Genomic DNA, 20,273 nt, shown 5'->3' on the forward strand with positions numbered 1-20,273 from the left:
CTAGTTCACCTACCATAGTTTCTTTTGAGCAGTTAAAAAAAAAAAAAAAGCATAACTGCATTTGAAAACGAATTTTCAGAAAAAGTCAAAAGAAAATGAATTAAATGCTGAGATGCCTCTATGTTCAAAGCAGTCGAAGAATAACACCCTATCATTATACCCAATAGTAAGTATCACACTATTAAACATGGTATTTTGCAAGCTGTTTAGATCCCTTTTTGGAAGAATATAAGGCTGAGAAGCCAATGAGTTTATCACTGGATGGGTTCTAGATCATTCCTTCTTCCCAGGATGTGCTTGTTAAGGGCCAGTGGCCTTATGTTGGTGCAGCAAAATTACCTAGTAATCATGTCAGTTTATTAATAATGTGGTCCCCTACGTAATTAAAGACCTTGAGAATTTTGAAACGATATGGCTTTGAAGTTTTTATATTGGGAAGGTTCAAGCCATTAAATGTTGCTCATGTGGTTTTTTCTCCTTATTTTGCGTTTCTTTCATTCTTTGCATTTCTTTTGATATGGGTTCAAAATGAAGTACTTGGACAAGATTGTTGTGTTCAATGGCTAAATGCACAGACGCTGGAGGAAGAATCCTCAGGATTAAACCCTAGCTTTGGCCTTGCTGGCCACATGACCTTGCATGTGTTATTGGACCTCTCTGTGCCTCAGTTTCCTTATTCCTGAAATGAGGGATTGAGTCAATAGATGTAGGTGCTTAGAATACAGCCTGGAACATAATAAGCACAACTTAGGGGGTAGCCATTACTATTATATCAACATCAAGAATGCTGTAAAATTCCACTATATTCTTAAAGAATTTCTCTTTTTTAGTGATTAGAAATGCTATTGTATTGGAATTTTACCAGAGGTAATAGCTTACCATCTTTGACCATCAAGCTTATGCTAGAATTAATTGATTGGTTTTTGTTCAGTGCCTACCATGCACTACTATTAGTGATGATACATTAAATCATCCCTGCTTTTATTTACTCTGGACAGGAGAATGAAGACTTCCAAAGCAGTATAGAGGAAGTATATATCGTATTTCATTTATAAATACCAAAATTAGACATTCAAAATGAATCTTTTATTTCCCCTGTTTTAAAACCATCAATGGCTTTTTTTTAAAAAATTAATTAATTTATTTATTTATTTATCTTTTATTTTTGGCTGCATTGGGTCTTGGTTGCCACATGCGGGCTTTCTCTAGTTGCGGCGAGTGGGGGCTACTGTTGGTTGCCATGCGCAGACTTCTCATTGAGGTGGTTTCTCTTTTGTGGAGCACGGGCTCTAGGTGCGCGGGCTTCAGGAGTTGTGGCACTCGGGCTCAGTAGTCATGGCTCGTGGGCTTTAGAGTGCAGGCTCGGTAGTTGTGGCACACAGGCTTAGTTGCTCTGCGGCATGTGGGATCTTCCCGGACCAGGGATCAAACCTGTGTCCCCTGCATTGGCAGGCAGATTCTTAACCACTGCGCCACCAGGGAAGTCCCCATCAATGGCTTTTATTAAGAGAAAACACTCAGCATGGAAATTAAAGGCTCTCACAGGCTGGCCCTGGCCTTAAACCGCCTCTTTCCCCACATCCTGATCTCTAGCACTTTGAGGTAGTTAGTGTTCCTGGCACATTCAAGGTGCTCCATCTCAGTCCTCTGTTCACTTTGATCCTAATGCAATTCTGGGTTTCTCTTTCAGGCAAACTCTTCTCCATTTCCAAATTCTGGCTCACATTTGCCTTCCATGGGTTCCGTCTTAACTAAAATCAAGCAAACTGAGTGCTTCTCTCTCTTTTCAAACCACTATGGAAATACCTCTACCCTACCCCCTTCATTGTATTGACTGATTTCTTTTCAGTCTAATTGATTTTATATTTCAAAGTTTATAACTACAGGAAAGTACAATGAAGAGTATAATTGGCATCCATGTTTTTTCTCTCTCTCTCTCTTTCCTTCTCTCCCTCCCTCTCTCTCTCTCTCTTCTTTTTCTCCCTCTCTCTTTCTGGCCCCCACTCTCTCCTCTCTAATACTGTGAGCTCCTCAGGGGCAGGAAGAATTTTTTGGTTACCTTCGTGTCCTCTGCTGTGCCCAGCACAGTTATTGGCACATAGGAAGCATTCAGTAAACAGTTTATGAATAATTGCATCCACAGGAGATGGAATTAGTTTAAAATGTTCTTGGGATAGAGTACTGAGTCCAGCATCATTTGAACATATGATACCTACCTTGATAAAATAAGAACATAGTTTCTTAGGCAGAGTAAAAGCAAATTCAAATATCTGGTGTGAATCGGGCTGATTGGTTATTGTGGTAATCTTAGCATGAAATGCTGAACCTGACTCAGGTGTTGTTTACCTTCTCAAAGGAAAATTACACAAAACACTGCGACTAATAGATTGTGGGGGATGGGAAAAAGTGGAAGGAATCAAAATGATTTAAGGATTTTGAGCCTGGCATTGAGAAAACTCTCATGCCACTGATAGGGAGTTTGGAAAAGGTAGCTAGTTTAGTTTTGAGGAGGAAAACGCTAAATCTGTTGACTTGTAGGGAGTGGCAAGACAACCAAGAGGGAATGCCAGGAGGCAGTCAGAAGAGTGGGACTGAGAGAGCTCTCCTGACATCTACCCTACTTAGTTGTTGATCCCCAAAACCTTTGATCTGTAGTCCTGTCTGCTCACCAACTTTGAGAGTTCAGAATAAATTGTTTTGCAATGCACACAAGTCCATCTTAGCCTTAGTCTCTATAGTGTTGTCTAAATTTGAAAGTCTTCTGTTTTACTTTTCCGTGAGGTATCAGGCTCTCTGCTGCACTAGAGCCCTGCCCTGAATTTCAGATGGTTTGTCAGCAGCATAGTGTCCTGATCTACCCTTCCTTGTTCCACGAGCCTGTACGCTGGGCACCCGTACTTTTGCCATATCCCCTTCCTTACCACTGTAATAGAACATTTTGTTTTTCTGGTCAGAAACATATTACTTCCTTAGCCTGTCATTCAAGGCACCGGATGGCCTCAGCCTATTTTCTGGGATGATTCTGTCATCTATTCCATGTGTACTGTATAATCTAGGTACTTGCTATTTTCTGCACTCACTAGTTGGTTTCTAACCTTACTTTTTACTCTTATTTTCCCTGTTACCTGGAAGGGTACCTCTGCCATCTCCCATTGTAGAAGCCTTGCCTTTTTTTAAGTACCATCATAAGTGTAATTTGTTCATGAAACTTTTCATGATTCCTCAATTTCATGTGATTTTTTTTTCTTCTTTGATTATCCATGGGCGTTTGTATCTCTATTCCAGCACTAAGCCTGTTCTTTGAAGTTTTGAATTATTTTTGAATTTAAAAAATATCCCTTTTCCTGATATCTCCACCCAACACACACACACACACACACACACACACACACACACACACACCACCCCTCCCCTCCACACACACTTTTTTTAACTTAATATAGTTACATGATATATGACTTACCAGTTTGTACGTATTCAATAAATATTAGTTGAGTGGAATTCATATGATAATTGACACCTTGAAGATGGAGAACTGTTAAGATATGAAAATTCGTAATGGAAGATAGCAGATTAAGCATAGCCCTTTGGAGAATTCCCCATTTTGAGAGAAAAGAACACGGGGAACAGAGATGAGGAAGCCCAGACAGGGTGACTTGCTTTGGTTATTCAGGGAGTTGTGGGAGGCCCTCCCTAGAACCCAGGTCAACTGCGGCTTAGCTAGAGAACAACTCAATTTCATGGAAATCAGCTATTATTAATCCTTTACAGAGTGAGACATTTCTGCTCCTATTTTATAGTTGTACTGGCAAGTGGGTGCCAGAGGAAAAGGGTATTCCCTGGCTAACTGGACTGCAACCTCATACCCCTTTACGTCCTCTGAATGATCAGTTATGTTGCAAGGTTCTTAACAAAGGACCCTTGATTCAGATCCTGAAGCGCTAGGATATTAATGCTGCAGCACTTTCTTTGCATACTAGTTCAGTTAAATTTTTCTCAAAGCTGGTTCCTATTTCTGGCAGTAACTCTTCAGTTCTGGAAGTTTAGTTCCAGCCAAAATAAACTATTGTCTCAGGTCTGTATTTTTCCTGAAGCACCATGGCATTTTTATGGAATGTGGAGACAGTTTTATGTATCACTTTAATGGTAACAATAAAGGACCCAGATCCCCTTCTCTGGCCGGCTATCCTTCCCTCTCTAGTCCAGCAGTGATTATACAGACTCCAAAAAGAGGGCCATCTTAAACCTTCCAAACGAAATCTGTCATTTATTTACTGTGTGATGAGATATTCACTTTCCTGGTTTTATTTTTTTCCTCATCCACAGCAGCATCAAATTTTGTTTTATGTGTAGTTGGTTACATTTTTAAAGAGAAAAAAGAAGTCCCCTACTACATGATTGTATGGTTCAAAATTGTCTTGTTATTCAATTAACTAATGCTATTTAAGTCAACTGTTAAAGTAGCTGTGCTTTATCTGTAAACATGTATTATTCATGCTGCTAATGACAATTTGGAGAAGAAAATATTACATTAAATCTTGAAGACTTTTTAAATATGAAAGAGACAAAGCTTGCCTATTCTTGATATTTCTTCCAATATGTATTAATTTAATTAAAAAACACATGTCATAAGGATGAATTTGAATACTTTGGGAATATCTCTAGCATGATAGGTTATTCAGCATTTTGAAGACCAGATTTTCCCACTTTAATGAGTGGATAAAGGAAACCCTTCTGAGATTATTATGTTTCCATTATTTGAGTTTGTCTTGTGAACCCTCCAAAACATGGTTTGTAAATTGAGGCATTTAAAAATAAAAAGAGTTCTGAAGTCAAGTCTTTGTAAGAAGATGAGCTAATGCATACATGCTAATCCTAGAAAAAGTGATCGTTCTTTTCAAAGTTAATTAAATTTTAAAAGTCTTATTGTTTTGTTAATGGTCATCTTTTAAAATGAGAAATTATGTTCTACCAATTTCAGGAAAATTGCAATAATAAACATTCCAGGATTCGTAGTTGTTATTGGCCATTAAAAGCAATTATAAAGTTTAAATCTTGTAGCGCTGCCATTAGAATGTAATAACTGTTCACAGCAGCTTTAGTTTCATGTTCCATAAAATTGAGCTTCCTGTCTTTACATTTTAGACCCTAGATCATGATCCTTGAGATTTTGTTATGTTAATGCATACAATTGCTAAGGAAAGGAAATAGTGTAATATGAGACGACAAAGAAATTGAACCATCAAAGTAGACTTTTGCATAATAAGCAGAATCTTGGTGCTTGTTGAACTTAGCCATAGAATTTACTAAAACATATCTTTGAGCCATATGTCTGAAAATGTCTTACCATTTTAATGTGGAAAGCACAGATACCTCGCCGAGATACTGTTATGATGAGTTCATGATTATTGGTAAAAATGAGCAATGAAAATATTCTTCCAACATTCATTTTATGTATATTCAAGTATCACAGGTTTGTGCGAATTGCATGATGATTTATTTTTCTCAACAGAAACCTTAATTCATATTTTTAGAGCATAATCATTATCAGAAAAGACCTTACTTAAGCTAATAAAAACTTTCTTCCTATAGAACTATTGGAATACCTAAAATAAGAACTTTTTCTACTACTAGTCTTATTTATGAACATTAGATAAATTTTAACTTTACCTATGGGTTGTTTAACATAATAAATATAATTGTTATATTTTTTTTTGGTGTGTATACCATTCTCTATAACACGGAGAATGTGTGGATAATACTGTATATAAATTGCATTTAGTGTGGCAAATATATTTTGAAATATACACATCACATTCAATATAGTTCCTTGAGGATAATGAGCTATCATTAAAGAGAAAACCCTTGTTAAAATCAATTATTATCTTAGAGAGGAAGAATTAATACAGATTCACTAAAGCATTACCAAACCACTAATCTGGATATTAATTTTATGTCAGTGTGATTTATTTAAGTGTAAAATGCTGGAGCTCTTCTCAAATTCATGATTAAATATAATTATGAATTATGGAGCTTTCTCTTTTCATTATAAAAAACTTCTTACGTTCCACGGAGTACTTTCTTTTAATAAGTCATTGCTTTATAGCTAACTAAATGCATGAAGAGCTCTGTTTGTAATATAATGAGCAATTAAATTATAATCACTTGAGTACAGTATTTCCAATAGCCTAGATCTTTAATACCATGGATTTTACTGAGTTTGGCATACTTCAAACTCAAGTTCAAAACTTTTCTATGTTGCAAAGATATTCTCTTCTTCACTTGAGAAATAGTATATTCCAGAGTTGAAGGAAGGAAATGTGTAGGTATTTGAAGGAGACAATAATAGAAAACCAGTATCACTTTATTTGATGTCTGGGGAGAAAAAAAATACAATTACATTGTAAAAATATATTTTCAAAGTGCTATAGAAACTTTCTCCCAGGTAAAATGTTCTATTTATTTATGGGGATGTTTATAAAGTACTTTCATGTATATTATCTCATTTGTTCACTTAAGGAACCTGAGGCTGGCAGTAAACTGAGAACAAAAGGATTACAACTATTAAATAAATGAACAGGGTTTCACACCACTGAGGTTTTTACAAGTGTGTTGCCATTTTCATTTCCATAGCTATTGCCAGAAAACTTGGTGTTTTAGTGTAGATTAATTGACATTTCTTGTGTGGCTACTAACATGGAGCTTAATTATAAACACATTCTTTTTAATTTCCAATATTTCATAGTAAGTGCTCATTATGGAAGATTCCCTTTGATGTTGTAATTAAATATAAGCTTAAAAATAGGAAAAATTTCCCTTAGTACTGCCACAAGTACATACCCATAAGCACACACACTTAAACGTGTGTGAAACAAAATGCACATGACACAAAAATGACACACTCATACACATTTCTCAGAATGCTACAAGGCTTATATACGTAGTAGTTTTCCTTTTGTTTACTATTTGTAAGCCAACTCTTTCCAGAGAGTAGGTACTTTGTATAGTTTACTTACATTGTCTGGTACTTAAAGTAGCATGATAACCAAGAGAGCATCTAAGAAATACTTTTATCTTTGTTGACAGTCCTGATAATTCGGGTACTCTGTTGTCTTCCATACAATTATTCATCTTTTTCTTTGTTTCAATTTGCTAGTTCCTTAAGTAATTTCAACGTGGAAACATCTTCAAGAGAAAATAACACCAGTATCCATCTTAAGAGAAAAATATTATTGCAATGGTGGGAAATTTAGAGGTTTTTTTCACTCTTATGCGACCGTGTCTGTGCTTTTAGTTTCCAGTACTTGGATATTGAAGGGTGGTCTTTTTCTTCTTGACATATTTTATTCTATGCTTTAGGTTTGCACAGCTATTATTTCATTTAAACAACGAAACACTCAGATGCAGTGATCATTGCTGGATACCCCAATAATCTATGATTAGCAACAGCTCCCTGTGTGTTGAACAGAATTAAAAAGTAATATTTTTCACTTACTTATAGCAAGTTCTAACCTTTTCTTTGTTCACAGTGACATGAGCATAGCCTCTGTGATTACCCATTTTGATGAATTGATTGTCAGATCAACACAGCAGGAAGGGTTTTTAATGAATCATAGGTAAATGTCATCAGTTCTATAGATAAACTTTAGAATACTGCTCTGAATACTATTGTCTAATCATTGAGATCATTCCCAGGTTAGCTAATCATACCCTCTTAGCCTAATCTATCTTTCTTTTCTAGAAGGTTCTAACTATAGATTGTTATCCATGACGTTATGATAGTTTCTGAATCCCAGTATTCAGCTTTGTGAAATAGTAAGGTGTTACAACAGTGTGCTAGGGCCAGTTAGTAGTGGTTCTAGAGAGGCAATTGTTAAGTTTTCAGGAACTTTGAGAGCTAGTTGCCGTCACATTAACTTACTGGCTTGAAATTCACTATGGTGAGAGTATTTACAACATGAAAATACAAACCAGAGCATTTCCTCCCACCTTCCAGCACACAACTGGATACAATTCATTTGTAGTCATTCAAAAAGAGGATTCAAATATTGCATGTGATTGAAAATGTAAAAATCTAGAAGTGCTTTATATATGTACCAAAATTTGCCTGAATTTGACTAAATGCCTATGTGACCAATGATGAGTAAATAAAACAAAATATTTTAAATATTCAGAGTATAAATATATATGTACTCACACACATACAAACATATATACACTTTTTATTTTGGCTTACTTTGAAAATAAAAGACAATGACATTTAATTACACTGAGGAAAAATGTATGCTTTAATTTTGGCTACACTTTTTAGTAGCAAAGCTGTAAAAAGAAAGTATGAAAGAAATAAAATCATACAGACTTGCAACACCCATTTATTTTTTAAAAGGAAATATAATTAAACCTTGCTGATTGGCCAAAGAAATTATGAGCACAGCTGGGTCTTTTAACATGTGTGTTGGTAGAAAGAGCTAGAAAATATAATCACCTCCTTTTGAAATCAATATCATTTTTTAAAAAACAAATCAACATGTATTTAACTAAATGCTAGGTGAGAAATGACAACTAAGCAATTCAAATAAAATTAAAAGACTAATAAATGTGATTTAGTAAAAATTTCAGTTAGTTAAATCTTACTCATGATATGTTTTAAGTTTAATAATATTATTAATAATAGGTGTATATTATTGGATTCATAATACATCTCAGATATGCACACTGTAAATTTGCTCATTTTCCTCTGTACAGCAATCATGTGTAGTAGATTCTGTACATGGGGAATCTGAATTTCAAAAGACTTAAGACCACACAGGTTTTAAGTAGCTACAGTGGACTTCTAACTCAGGTTGGCTGGTTTCAAAGCTCCTGATACTTTCTCTAAGTCATTCTTCCTTCTAAATACATAAAAGTTGTAAATAATATGTAAAGCTGTAAAATGTATATAGCTTTAATTGTAACCACAATTCTGTTTAATCAAGGCAAACTTTTAAAAATGTATACTATTCAGATTTTTTTCCACCTATTGAAAATTACTGCAAGAGAGCAGAGGATACACTTTGCGTGTGTGTGTGTGTGTGTGTGTGTGTGTGTGTTGGAAAATTACATTTTAGAAGTAAATTTTGTACTCCTTTTGTACAACACAGGTGTTGATCCACAGGTGTTAAGTAAAACATAATGTTGATACTTCAAGCCCCTTTCCCTCCACAGTGTAGTGGAATACTGAATGCTATTCAATACCTAACCTTCATTTCAAAAGCTACAGGGTGTGATCTGTGACATGTGAAAAAATTATTAAACTGTGAGTTTTGACGGAATGCCTTAATTTGATGTAAAATTACAAGCCATGAATTGTCAGGAGGACCTAGATGAAAGCTTTACTTTGTCATAGACTTAACTCTGTACCATTTATATGTTATCTTGGTAGAGATTCAAAATAAGTGTAGAAGATTTTTCAAATCTAATATAAAAGTAATTTTGATCATTTTTATTTTTCACACTTCAGTGAAGAGTGAATTTCCTAGTGAAATTCTTACAGTGCTACATTCAAGTTAGTCTCAAAAATATTGTGAAGGCATAGATAATAATTGCATTTAAGTTCTTAAGTTTCTATGTAAGTGTAATTGCATTTAAGACTTCCAAAAAGTATTTTAGAAGCTCCCTATATAGTTAGCAATTCTTAAGGCTTTGCAGAATATTTTATGCCGTATGTGGGATTAAAGGAAGGCTTCATGGTTAGCGTATGTTATATATGCAAATATACACATGTATCTTTCTAAAATTGCTCCCGCCCCCATGAAATGGACTAAGAATGATATTATCCAAGTATTTCCCATAAAGTGCTCTTAACAAAAACACAGGTTATGCATCCCAAAACATCAAATTTTGACAATCAAACATCAAACTGTCAAGATAGTATACCCAAAGTGATTATTTATAATTATTTGTGGATTTCTCTTAAGTGGCTTCTATCCCCAACTTGATTGTAAGCTACCTTAAGATAGGTACTATGTCATATTGATCCATTTCCTAGCACTTTACACAATAAACTATTCATGTTTGTGTCTAACACACAACTCTCTCAACATAAAGTATTAGGCTATGGATGCCTGATTCAAAGATGGATTATAGCATAAACTGGTAGGCAAATGCCACTTTATTATTGAGCCTCAGAGTTCAACAAGATTGTCAGATCCCAACACTCCTTTCTCCACCAACAGGCAGATCCCAGACTTGACCATCGTTCCTACCTTCTTTTGTCCAAGAAGTGTAACTCTAGAATAAGTCTTTCTGATCTCAACCTCTTCCTTCATCTCTCAGAATAATATATATATACTAAATGGAGGCTTATCTTTTCCTCTTATTCATTGCAACCATTCTGGCTTCACTGGTCTCTGTCATCAACCACCTTTGCTTCCATATTCTTTATCGCATAGCCCGGTAGTTCTTAACATTTTACCGTCAAAAATTCTTTTAAATTATCATTTCATCTCTTCAGTCAGATCTTATGTTTCAGATTTTTTTCTAAGTAAATTTCACTGCAGTTTTTCCCAACTCAAAATATATATAAGTAGTAAGTAGTAGTAATAATTATGAGGAGAAAGAGGATGGTATGACTTGTACACTTTGAGAACCATCATCAACACTTTTGTCATTTAAATATTATTATGCTCAAACATATTTACATCAGACTTTTTTATTTTGTAAAATTATTAAATCACAAGTTGATTTAATCATAGAGCACTGATTTTATTTTTATTAGTTTTTATTTTTTATAAAGCATGTACTACTTAGTGAATGTAAACAAAATTCTATTTGTGGAGAGTAGCTAAGTAATGCTCCATGAATGTAAGTCATAAATTCTTAGACTTCTCCCAATTGCAAAGATCCCTTTACAGAAACAATCACAAATTGACTTAATGCAGATTGGTCACCCTGAGGCTGTTTTCCTCCTTGCCAGTACAGCTGCAACAGAGAAATGGATCACAAAGCATTGAATTCTACCAGCAGCAGTCAAAAGGAAACCAACTGCTGCTTGGTGCATGGGCCAGAATCCCGAGTTGGCTGGGATTTTCCAATTATTTTTATTGTATTACTTTTATCTATTAATTATCTTTATAACTTATTCTTATTACTGTGAAATTAAAGAAAAATCAATTTATAAGTCATTTGCTATTAATCTTCCCATATAGTTATTTCTGAGGTTAAAAAATACCTATGTGATTAACTTCTCAAACCCTCTACGTGAAGAAAGTTGTAAGTAGACTATACAATGGGTTCATAATGCTGTTTAGTAAATACTTCTGATTTTATTTTTTTAATCAATTTAAGAATGTTAAACATTTTGTATACTCTAATATCAAGGCAGAATATGACTCTTCTCTACCTAAAACCGTATACCTGGCTGCTAGGATTCTTTGCAGGAGAATAAACACATGCAGGTATGCATACACACACACACACACACACACACACACACACACACACACGCACACTATCTGACTCCAGTTTATTGGGTATGCCAGGTTTGGTTAAATTTCATCAAATATCCCAATAAAACTTTCAGAGGAAACAAGAATTCATACATTGATCCCACTGGGCCTTGTAAAATGTCACCTCAACAGTTTCATTGGAAAAATCATAATTAAACCTTCAGCTTCGTTTGTAGACTAGCCAAAAATAATACACAGATCCTTTTAGAGATTTGTGCATTTTTCAATGTAAAATAAAGCTCTGCTAGTTACTGTGTAAGTTCTAAACTTCCTAGGTTTTAGGTTGACTTCTGTTTTCAGAACAAAATTTTCATATGCTTAAAAAAAAAACTTTCTAACTCCTGATTCTATCAAATCTATCATTTATAATTACTGAGGTCCTTAGGGCCTAGTCCCCCCCTAATAATGGCTAGAGATTGCAGTTGATTACTGAGAGCCCACAGTATGCAAGTACTATGCTAAATGATTTACTTATTTTATCTCCTTCACTTTAATTCTATGTTAAATATGCGGAAAAGGAAGGTTAATGGTTGAATATGCAGATAAGTGGCAGAGACTGTGGTCTTAACATCTGCTCATTTGGCATTTTGGATAATAAAGATTCTGTTTGTGTAGCTTTCATAGCCATATTTAGTATCACAATTAAATAGAGATGTTTCTGAAATCCTTGCTCTTGGGAAGACGCCATGCAATAGGTAAGGATACTTGAGGAGCTGGCAAAATGCTTTTATGTCTCTTTCTATAACTGAATGACACTTGAGGCCTATAAACATGACCTGCTAGTATGTGATCTCTGATGAGCACTTTAGTCACTCTGAGTCTCTTTATTTCTTATCTATAAATATAGCAGGTGGAACTAGATGATTTGTAAGAATCTGTTCAAGTTCTAAAATTCATGCATATTAAACCAAGATTTATTAATTAAACCAAGATTTACTAATTAAATGATATATATTTAATAAAATAATGGATTTATTATAGCTCTTACATGATTTGACGTATTGTAGAAACATAGCATTGACAAAAAAACTTCATGAGCAATTTTAATCTGCAGACAATCTAGTCATTGACTTGGAGGAGGTAAGGCTTGGCTGTGGAATGAAGGTGGTGGTATTTGCACATAAGACATTTACTTCTGAATCAAGTTGGTCATTCCTAGAGAGAGTTGTGTAACTTGGAGTTACTGATGTTTTGTCTCAAATATTATCTGTACTCAGTGGTTCTCAACTGGGAGTAATTTTGCCCCTTGGGGGCACTGAAAACAATTGGAGACATTCTGAGTGTCACAACTGGGGTAGGGTTGCCAGATTTCACCAATATAAATACACAATTCCAAGTTAAATTTGAATTTTCTATCAAAGATCAATATTTTTAATATAAATATGTCCCATGCAATATTTGGGGTATACTTAAACTAAAATGCTGTTCATTGTTTATCTGGATTTTAAATTAAACTGGAAGTCCTGCGTAGTATCTGACAACACTGAAGTGGAGATGGGAGTTGCTGCAGGCATCTAGTGAGTAGAAGCCAGGGATGCTGCTAAATATCTTACAATGCCCAGGACAGCCATCACCCATTTATCTTGAATATGTTCATATTTCACTGCATATAAATGTAATAAGAATTATCCAGTCCAAAATGTCAATAGTGCTGAGGGTGGGAATTATGAACTATGTGTAATCAGTTCCTTCACTTGGTATAACATTTAATCTCTTGGGTTTTAAATTTTATAATCGTGACACTGCTTTGGCACTTTTCTATCTGAATATGTCTCCATATTCAGATAGAATATGGACCTGTCTCCATCTGCCATCAATTATATGAAAGAGGTGTGCTTTGAAAAGTTAATACAAAGCAATACTGAGTGATGCTTTCTCTTTTTTTAAGCTGAAGGTCATTCAAATTTTTATAACAGAAGAAAGCCCCTTAGGATTGTCACTGAAATCATAACTCATGACCACAGCATGGAAATCAAAGATCCAGAACAGATTCAGAATTAGGTGCTTAGCATTGGGAATATGAACATGAATAAGGCAAATTTCTTAATATTAAATTACCTAAAGTCTAGAATCCAGAGAAGCAAAGCAGACATGAAGATAAATGAAAAACTCAGTAATTTATAAGAGTTACTGCTATAAAAATAAAGTCACTTGCCAAAAAATATGTATGGTGAAATGCCAAAAAAGGCTGAGAACAATGGCATAAATGCAAGCCCTCACACTCTTAGAAGACGTAGACTTGTCTTCCAGTATATAAAAGAAAACTATGGAAGCTCTGCTCTTCCATGTCCAAGGGATTTATCAAGCTGTTAGCAGAATTGGTGCTGAATTTTCTAAGACCTCACTGCAAAAACTATGTGGTGCTGTCTGACGTCAAAAGGGATCTCAGTCCCTTTTGACCTGTTGACAGATGTAAATTAGAAATGTCACAATTCTTCTGGCCATTGCCAAGTGACGTAGATCCCTGATTTCTGAGAAGAGTTTCTTTCCCTCCTCATTCTCTCAGGGACACTGTAACACCATGTAACCCCATGCCATTTGCTGACATAGAGCTGAATAGAAGGTGAATGAGAAATGGACTGGAGGTTTGCATCCTCTTCATGTCCTTGACTATTGCTTATGTGTGTATTAAAATGTAACTATGAATGCCCGTATTCATCCCCAATTACTGAATAAATGAGAACAATAGTTGACATCAAACATTTATGTTCTAGTAGGGGAAGTAAAGGATCCATACAGTGGCAGAATGTGGTAAGCATTGTAAAAAGGAAACATGACCATTTCATGGGATCCCAGAGGAGAGGTGCACTTTTAAACTAATATGATCAGGGAAAATATAATGGAATGCTGTATGTCAAAAGCTCTTCACTAGGGGTTCCTGGTCCCATTGGAGGTGGAAATGGTGATCCTTGTGAAAGCCTTTGCTATCAAGCACAATCCATGCAGGTACATGTGCCTTGTTCTGTTGCATCCCCTTGTCCTGGGATATAGCTAGAGGCACAAAGTCAATTCTAGGCTTCTGTAATGAGTTTCTGAGCCTAGAAGTGTGTAGCAAGATTGGAGACGTTTACGTTTACCCTGAAGACATGTGTTGATTTTGTTTTGTGTTAAATACTTTGAATTTGGTAGTGAGAACTAAATCTATGCTAAATTTGACTCAAGTTGCACTATATTTCCATTTTGTGTGTCTTTGGCTTCTTTTTCAATTTTTAGCAAAAATACTGTTTTTATTAAATATATTTGAATTGTACATCAATCATGATATTAATTTCATCAAAATTTCTTAGTTCTTTGACATTTCACTTTGTATTTATGTCACAAAGGAACAATTAAGTTGGCCTCTTACTATCAGAAAGAACTACATAGTAAATAAATAATAAAAAAGGCAAGGTAATGAATTAAAAAAAAATCAACTGTTCACGTCTCATTATTTAAAAACAAAGGGACTCCATCAAGAAGAAGCTGTAAGGTAAAACTATATTCATATATTGATGGGCACAAAAAGTACAGAATTGAAATGAGTTATTGCTTAGGTACCTATTTTATTTTGATCATTTTTATTACATATATTTTTATTGAGGAAAACTGACATACAATACTATAGCAGTTTCAGGTGTAAAACATAATGATTCAGCATTTGTATATGTTGTGGAATGATCACCGTAATAAGTCTAGTTACCATCTGTAACCATACAACATTAATACAATATTATTGACTCTATTCCCCATGCTATACTTTACATTCCCATGATTTATTTATTTTATAACCAGAAGTTTGTACTTCTTGATCTCCTTCACCCATTTCATGGCCCCCCAGGCCCCCAACTTCCCTCTGCAAACACCAGTCTGTTCTCTGTGTCTGTGAGCCTGCGTGTTATTTTGTTTTGTTTGTTTTGTTTTGTTTTGCTTTTTAGATTCCACATATAAGTGAAATCATGTAGTATTTGTCTTTCTCTGACTTATTTCACTTAGCATAATACCCTCAAGGCCCATCCATTTTGTCACAAATGGTAAGACATCATTCTTTTTTATGGCTGAGTAGCATTCCATTGTATATGTATACCACAATTTCTTTATCCATTCATCCATCCATGAACATTTAGGCTATTTCCATATCTTGACTACTGCAAATAATGCTGCAGTGAAGATGTGTACATCTTTTTGAATTAGTTTTTTTTTAAATTTTCTTTGGAGAGATACTCAGTGGTGGAATTGTTGGATCATATGGTAGATCTATTTTTAAGTTTTGGGAGAACCTCCATACTGTTTTTCCATAGTGGCTGTACCAACTTACATTCCCATCAAACAGTGCATGAAGGTTCCCATTTCTTCACATCCTCACCAACACTGTTATTTGTGTTCTTTTTGTTAATAGCCATTCTGACAGATGTGAGATTATATCTCATTGTGGTTTTGATTTGCATTTCCCTAATGATTAGTGATGTTGAGCATCTTTTCAATTGACCTTTTTTGTTTTTGAGTTGTATAAGTTCTTTATATATTTTAGACATTAACCCTTAATTGGAAATATGACTTTCAAATATCTTCTCCCATTTACTAGGTTGCCTTTTCATTTTTTTGATGGCTTACATCACTGTATAGAAGCTTTTTAGTTGGATGTAGTCCCATTTGTTTATTTTTGCTTTTTTTCCTTTGACTTTGTAGTCATATAAAAAAGAAATTGCTAAGACCAATGTCAGGGGGCTTAATGCGTATGTTTTCTTCTAGGAATTTTATGGATTCAGGTTTTACATTCAAGTGTTTAATCCGTTTTGCATTAATTTTTGTATACGGTGTAAGATAGTGGTTCAGTTTCTTACTTTTGCATATAGCTGTCCAGATTTCCCAACACCATTTACTGAAGAAGCTGTCCTTTCTCCATTGTATATTTTTACCTCCTTTGTTGTAAATTAGTTAACCATATATGGTGGGTTTATTTCTGGGCTCTCTCTTCTGTTCCAATGATCTCTATGTCTGTTTTTTATGCTAATACCATATTGTTTTGGTTACTATAGCTTTGTAATATAGTTTAAAATCAAGGAGGGTGATATTTTCAGCTTTGTTCTTCTTTCTCAAGATTGTTTTTGGCTATTTGGGGTCTTTTGTTGTTCCATACAAATTTTAGAATTATTTGTTCTAGTTCTGTTAAAAATGCATTGGAATTTTTATAGGAATTACATTGAATCTGTAAATTGCTTAGGATAGTATGGACATTTTAACAGTATTAAAATATGAACATACTGATTACTAGTAAGAAGATTGAATCATTAATCAAAAACCTCCCAACAAACAAAATCCAGGACCAGATGTTTCACTGGTGAATTCTACCAAATGTTCAAAGAAGAGTTAATACCTATCCTTCTCAAAGTCTTTCAAAAAATTGAGGAAGAGGGAACACTTCCAAACTTATTTTATGAGGTCAGCATTACCCTGATACCAAAACCAAACAAGAACAACATACACACATAAAATTACAGGCCAATATTGCTGATGAACATAGATACAAAAATTCCCAACAAAATATTAGCAAACCAAATCTAACAATACATTAAGTATTAGCAAACCAAATCTAACAATACCAAATCTAACAATACATTAATGTATTAACAGAACATTAATATGATCAAGTGGAATTTTTCAAGGATGGTTTAACATTTGCACATCAATCAACGTGATAGGTCACATTGTCAAAATGAAAGATAAAAATCATATGATCATCTCAATAGATGCAAAAAGAGCATTTGACAAAATTCAACTTCAATTTATGGTTAAAAAATAACCTCTCAACAAAGTGGTATAAAGGAAATGCATCTCAAAATAATAAAGGCCATATATGACAAAGCTGCAGCTAATATCATACTCAATGGTAAAAGGCTGAAAACTTTTCCTCTAAGATCAGGAACAAGACAGGGATGTCCATTATTGCCACTTTTATTCAACATAGTATTGGAAGTCTAAGCTACAGCAATTAGGAAAGAAAAAGCAGTAAAAGACATAAATTGGAATGAAAGAAGTAAAAACCGTCACTATTTGCAGATGACATAATACTATATATAGAAAACCCTAAATACACCACCAAAAAAACTGTTAGAACTAATAAATGAATTCAGTAAAGTTGCAGGACACAAAATTAATATACAAAAATATGCTGCATTTCTATATACTAGAAATGAACTATCAGAAAGATAACTCAAGAAAACAATCTCATTTACAATCACATCAAAAAGAAGAAAATATCAATACCTAGGAGTAAATTTAACCAAAGAGGTGAAAGACCTATACATTAAAAACTATAATACATTGATGAAAGAAAGTGAAGAAGACACAAAAAATGGAAAGATATCCTGTACTCCTGGATTGGAAGAATTAATATTGTTAAAATGCCTATATCTACTTTAAATTGGCTAAAATTCTTATAACTGCTATCATCTTAAAATTATAGAGGAGGGAGGAAGCAAAGAGAAGGACTTTGTTATAATATTTGCCAGTTTATCCCAGGAATGCAATGCAATGCCGAGGTAAGATTATTACCTACTGTGGGGAAACATCTACATATAAGGTGTGGGTGACTTTAAGAGACCCAAATATTTTATTTTTATGTAAATTCTGAGGTATTTATTTTCAAATTATTTATATCCAGATTCATACCAAGTTATTAAATTGGTACTAATTTAAGAACAATCTTGTGCTATTATGTCTGTCTCTCTCGCTCTCATTCTAAAATGTGACCTAAAAATACATAGATTTTATAAAGTATCTCAAGTCTTCATACTCTTTCCCTCTATGTAATTACGTCATGTGGTATGATTCTGTAATGTTACCAATTATAATATTTGCTTATGTAGGTAGCTACTGCTAAATACTGACACAGTCATGTACACTGAATTTTGATTTTCTCACTTTAAGAATTAGTTGTATAAAATTATGCCCAAGTGTATTGGGAAAAAGTCAAATCTGTAAACTAAAATTTACTCTGACATAATAGTAACTATTCTATTACATAAAAGTTTTAGCTATTCACAGTTAATCTTTCAATATCTCCCACCAAGTAAGAACCTAAATGCCTTTAACAGAAATAAATAGGGTATCCTTTATAAATTATTTGTTCAAAACATACAATTGGCAACACAAATGTAATAAAAATAAATATATCTTCAGTTTCACAATGTGAGATTTATCTGACTCATTTCATTCCTGAAAGCATACTAGACAATCCCATGAGTAATCAAGGAGGCAATGAAGAGGGAGGCTGGATGGTAAACGAGTACATCCACCAATTGATAATCACTGGTCCAGCCCAAAGAATGACTTTTGCATGTTGAATACAACTGTTACTATTACTAAACTGTTACTAAAAATGGAAATTTCTGTTTTTTTTGGTCTTTGAAATTTGGGTTTGCTTTATAAGAGAAACTGTTATAGTGGCTCTACATTTTTCACATCAATGGTATAAGAAACAGTGGATATTTTCAATGCTAATTTCTATTCTAGATTTAGCATAGTAGTTTTCAATCCTTTTTTTCCCTTACATACCTCAGTGTATAATAGCCACGTTCATTAGTAATACTAGCTCACTATGATTGTGGTTCTCACATATGGAGAGTGGATCACCTAGAGGATTTAAGAACCCCTGGGTAAGATTGTTTACTCTGGAAAAAAAAAAAAAATCTGGAAAGGCTGAAATGCCCACTCATTAAGAAGCTGGAGTAGCAAGTTGGATAAGTTTCCCATGAGGAAGGCAATTTCCCGTTTAAATGTGAAAATTACTAGCATCAATAGGATTATTCTATAAATTACTCTACATCTATCCACAATCTCTATGCCTATATAAATATAATTATTAGCTTCCTATATCTACTATTTGCGGAGCTTTGTTAATAATAACAGAATATCTCTCATTTTGAATAGCTTACAAAACATTAATACAAGAAGTTGCAAAGCACTAGAATAGACTGTGGCTTAGTATTCATTTTTTTCTTCAGAATATGAAATAAGTATTCATTTTAGTCTAAGCTATGGAGACCTTCCTTTACATTTTGATATTTTACAGACATTGGTAAATTATGTTCTTTATTTAAACAAGTTAATAAGTTTACTCAGGGTAGCCAAAAATATACTCAATCATACTTTATTATTTCTCTTTTGCTAAAAGGTATTCTGTGCCACTAGTGAACAGACCAAGCCCTCACATTACTTGTCGTCAGTAAAACATTATTATCTTTTGGCATCCTCTTGCACTAGGGGAAATAAAAAGTCACATGTGGAGAAGTTCTAAATGCTAGACAGAAACGATCCTTGGAGGGCAATTTTTATCCTCCACGGAAGTATTGCAGACTTCTTCCATTAGCATAGTCCCAGGGAGCAAAAGGTTAGGGAACTGGGACTGCCAACTATACCTGAACACATAAGTCAACATTTCCTCCAAGCGGTGAGGGAGTGTGAGAGTGCACCCACATGTGCATTAAAGTATCTGAGACGAGAAACAACAATTGTACTATTTTACATTGCAATGTACTGTACAGATGGTGACATTTTGTTTGCGGTTGTAGGCAAGAAAGGAAGGCAGTTTCCAGACTCCCCCCTCAACACCTACCATTTGGCATAGGATATGGGAGGTTGAAGAAAACGGAGGGAGTTTTGCCTCAGTTGAAACAGCTGGGAAACAGATGGAAGCTAATGTGCAATTTGCCAAAAGCCTCGTCCAAGGCTCTCAACCGTTTTCCACCACAGAAAAGCTAGTCAGGTGATAGTAGTAGAAGCTTCAGGGTCAGCAAACGATGGACTTTG

At 34.4% G+C, this 20,273-nt stretch overlaps 1 protein-coding gene and 1 long non-coding RNA gene across 2 annotated transcripts in view; both read left to right on the top strand.

Annotated features, from left to right (window-relative positions):
* The window catches only part of LOC309665942, a 29,553-nt gene extending 13,891 nt beyond the window's left edge, over positions 1-15,662 (top strand). The window contains exon 2 of the long non-coding RNA XR_014266796.1: positions 80-15,662. This is a non-coding gene — a long non-coding RNA (uncharacterized lncRNA). The remainder of the gene's footprint in view (positions 1-79) is intronic.
* Positions 1-20,273, top strand: part of MEOX2 (mesenchyme homeobox 2) — a 64,917-nt gene that overhangs the window by 25,996 nt on the left and 18,648 nt on the right. The gene's annotated exons all lie outside the window — the stretch shown is intronic.

This window comes from Balaenoptera physalus, assembly GCF_965194825.1.
Source record: "Balaenoptera physalus genome assembly, chromosome: 8".
NCBI classification, from domain to species: Eukaryota; Metazoa; Chordata; class Mammalia; order Artiodactyla; family Balaenopteridae; genus Balaenoptera; species Balaenoptera physalus.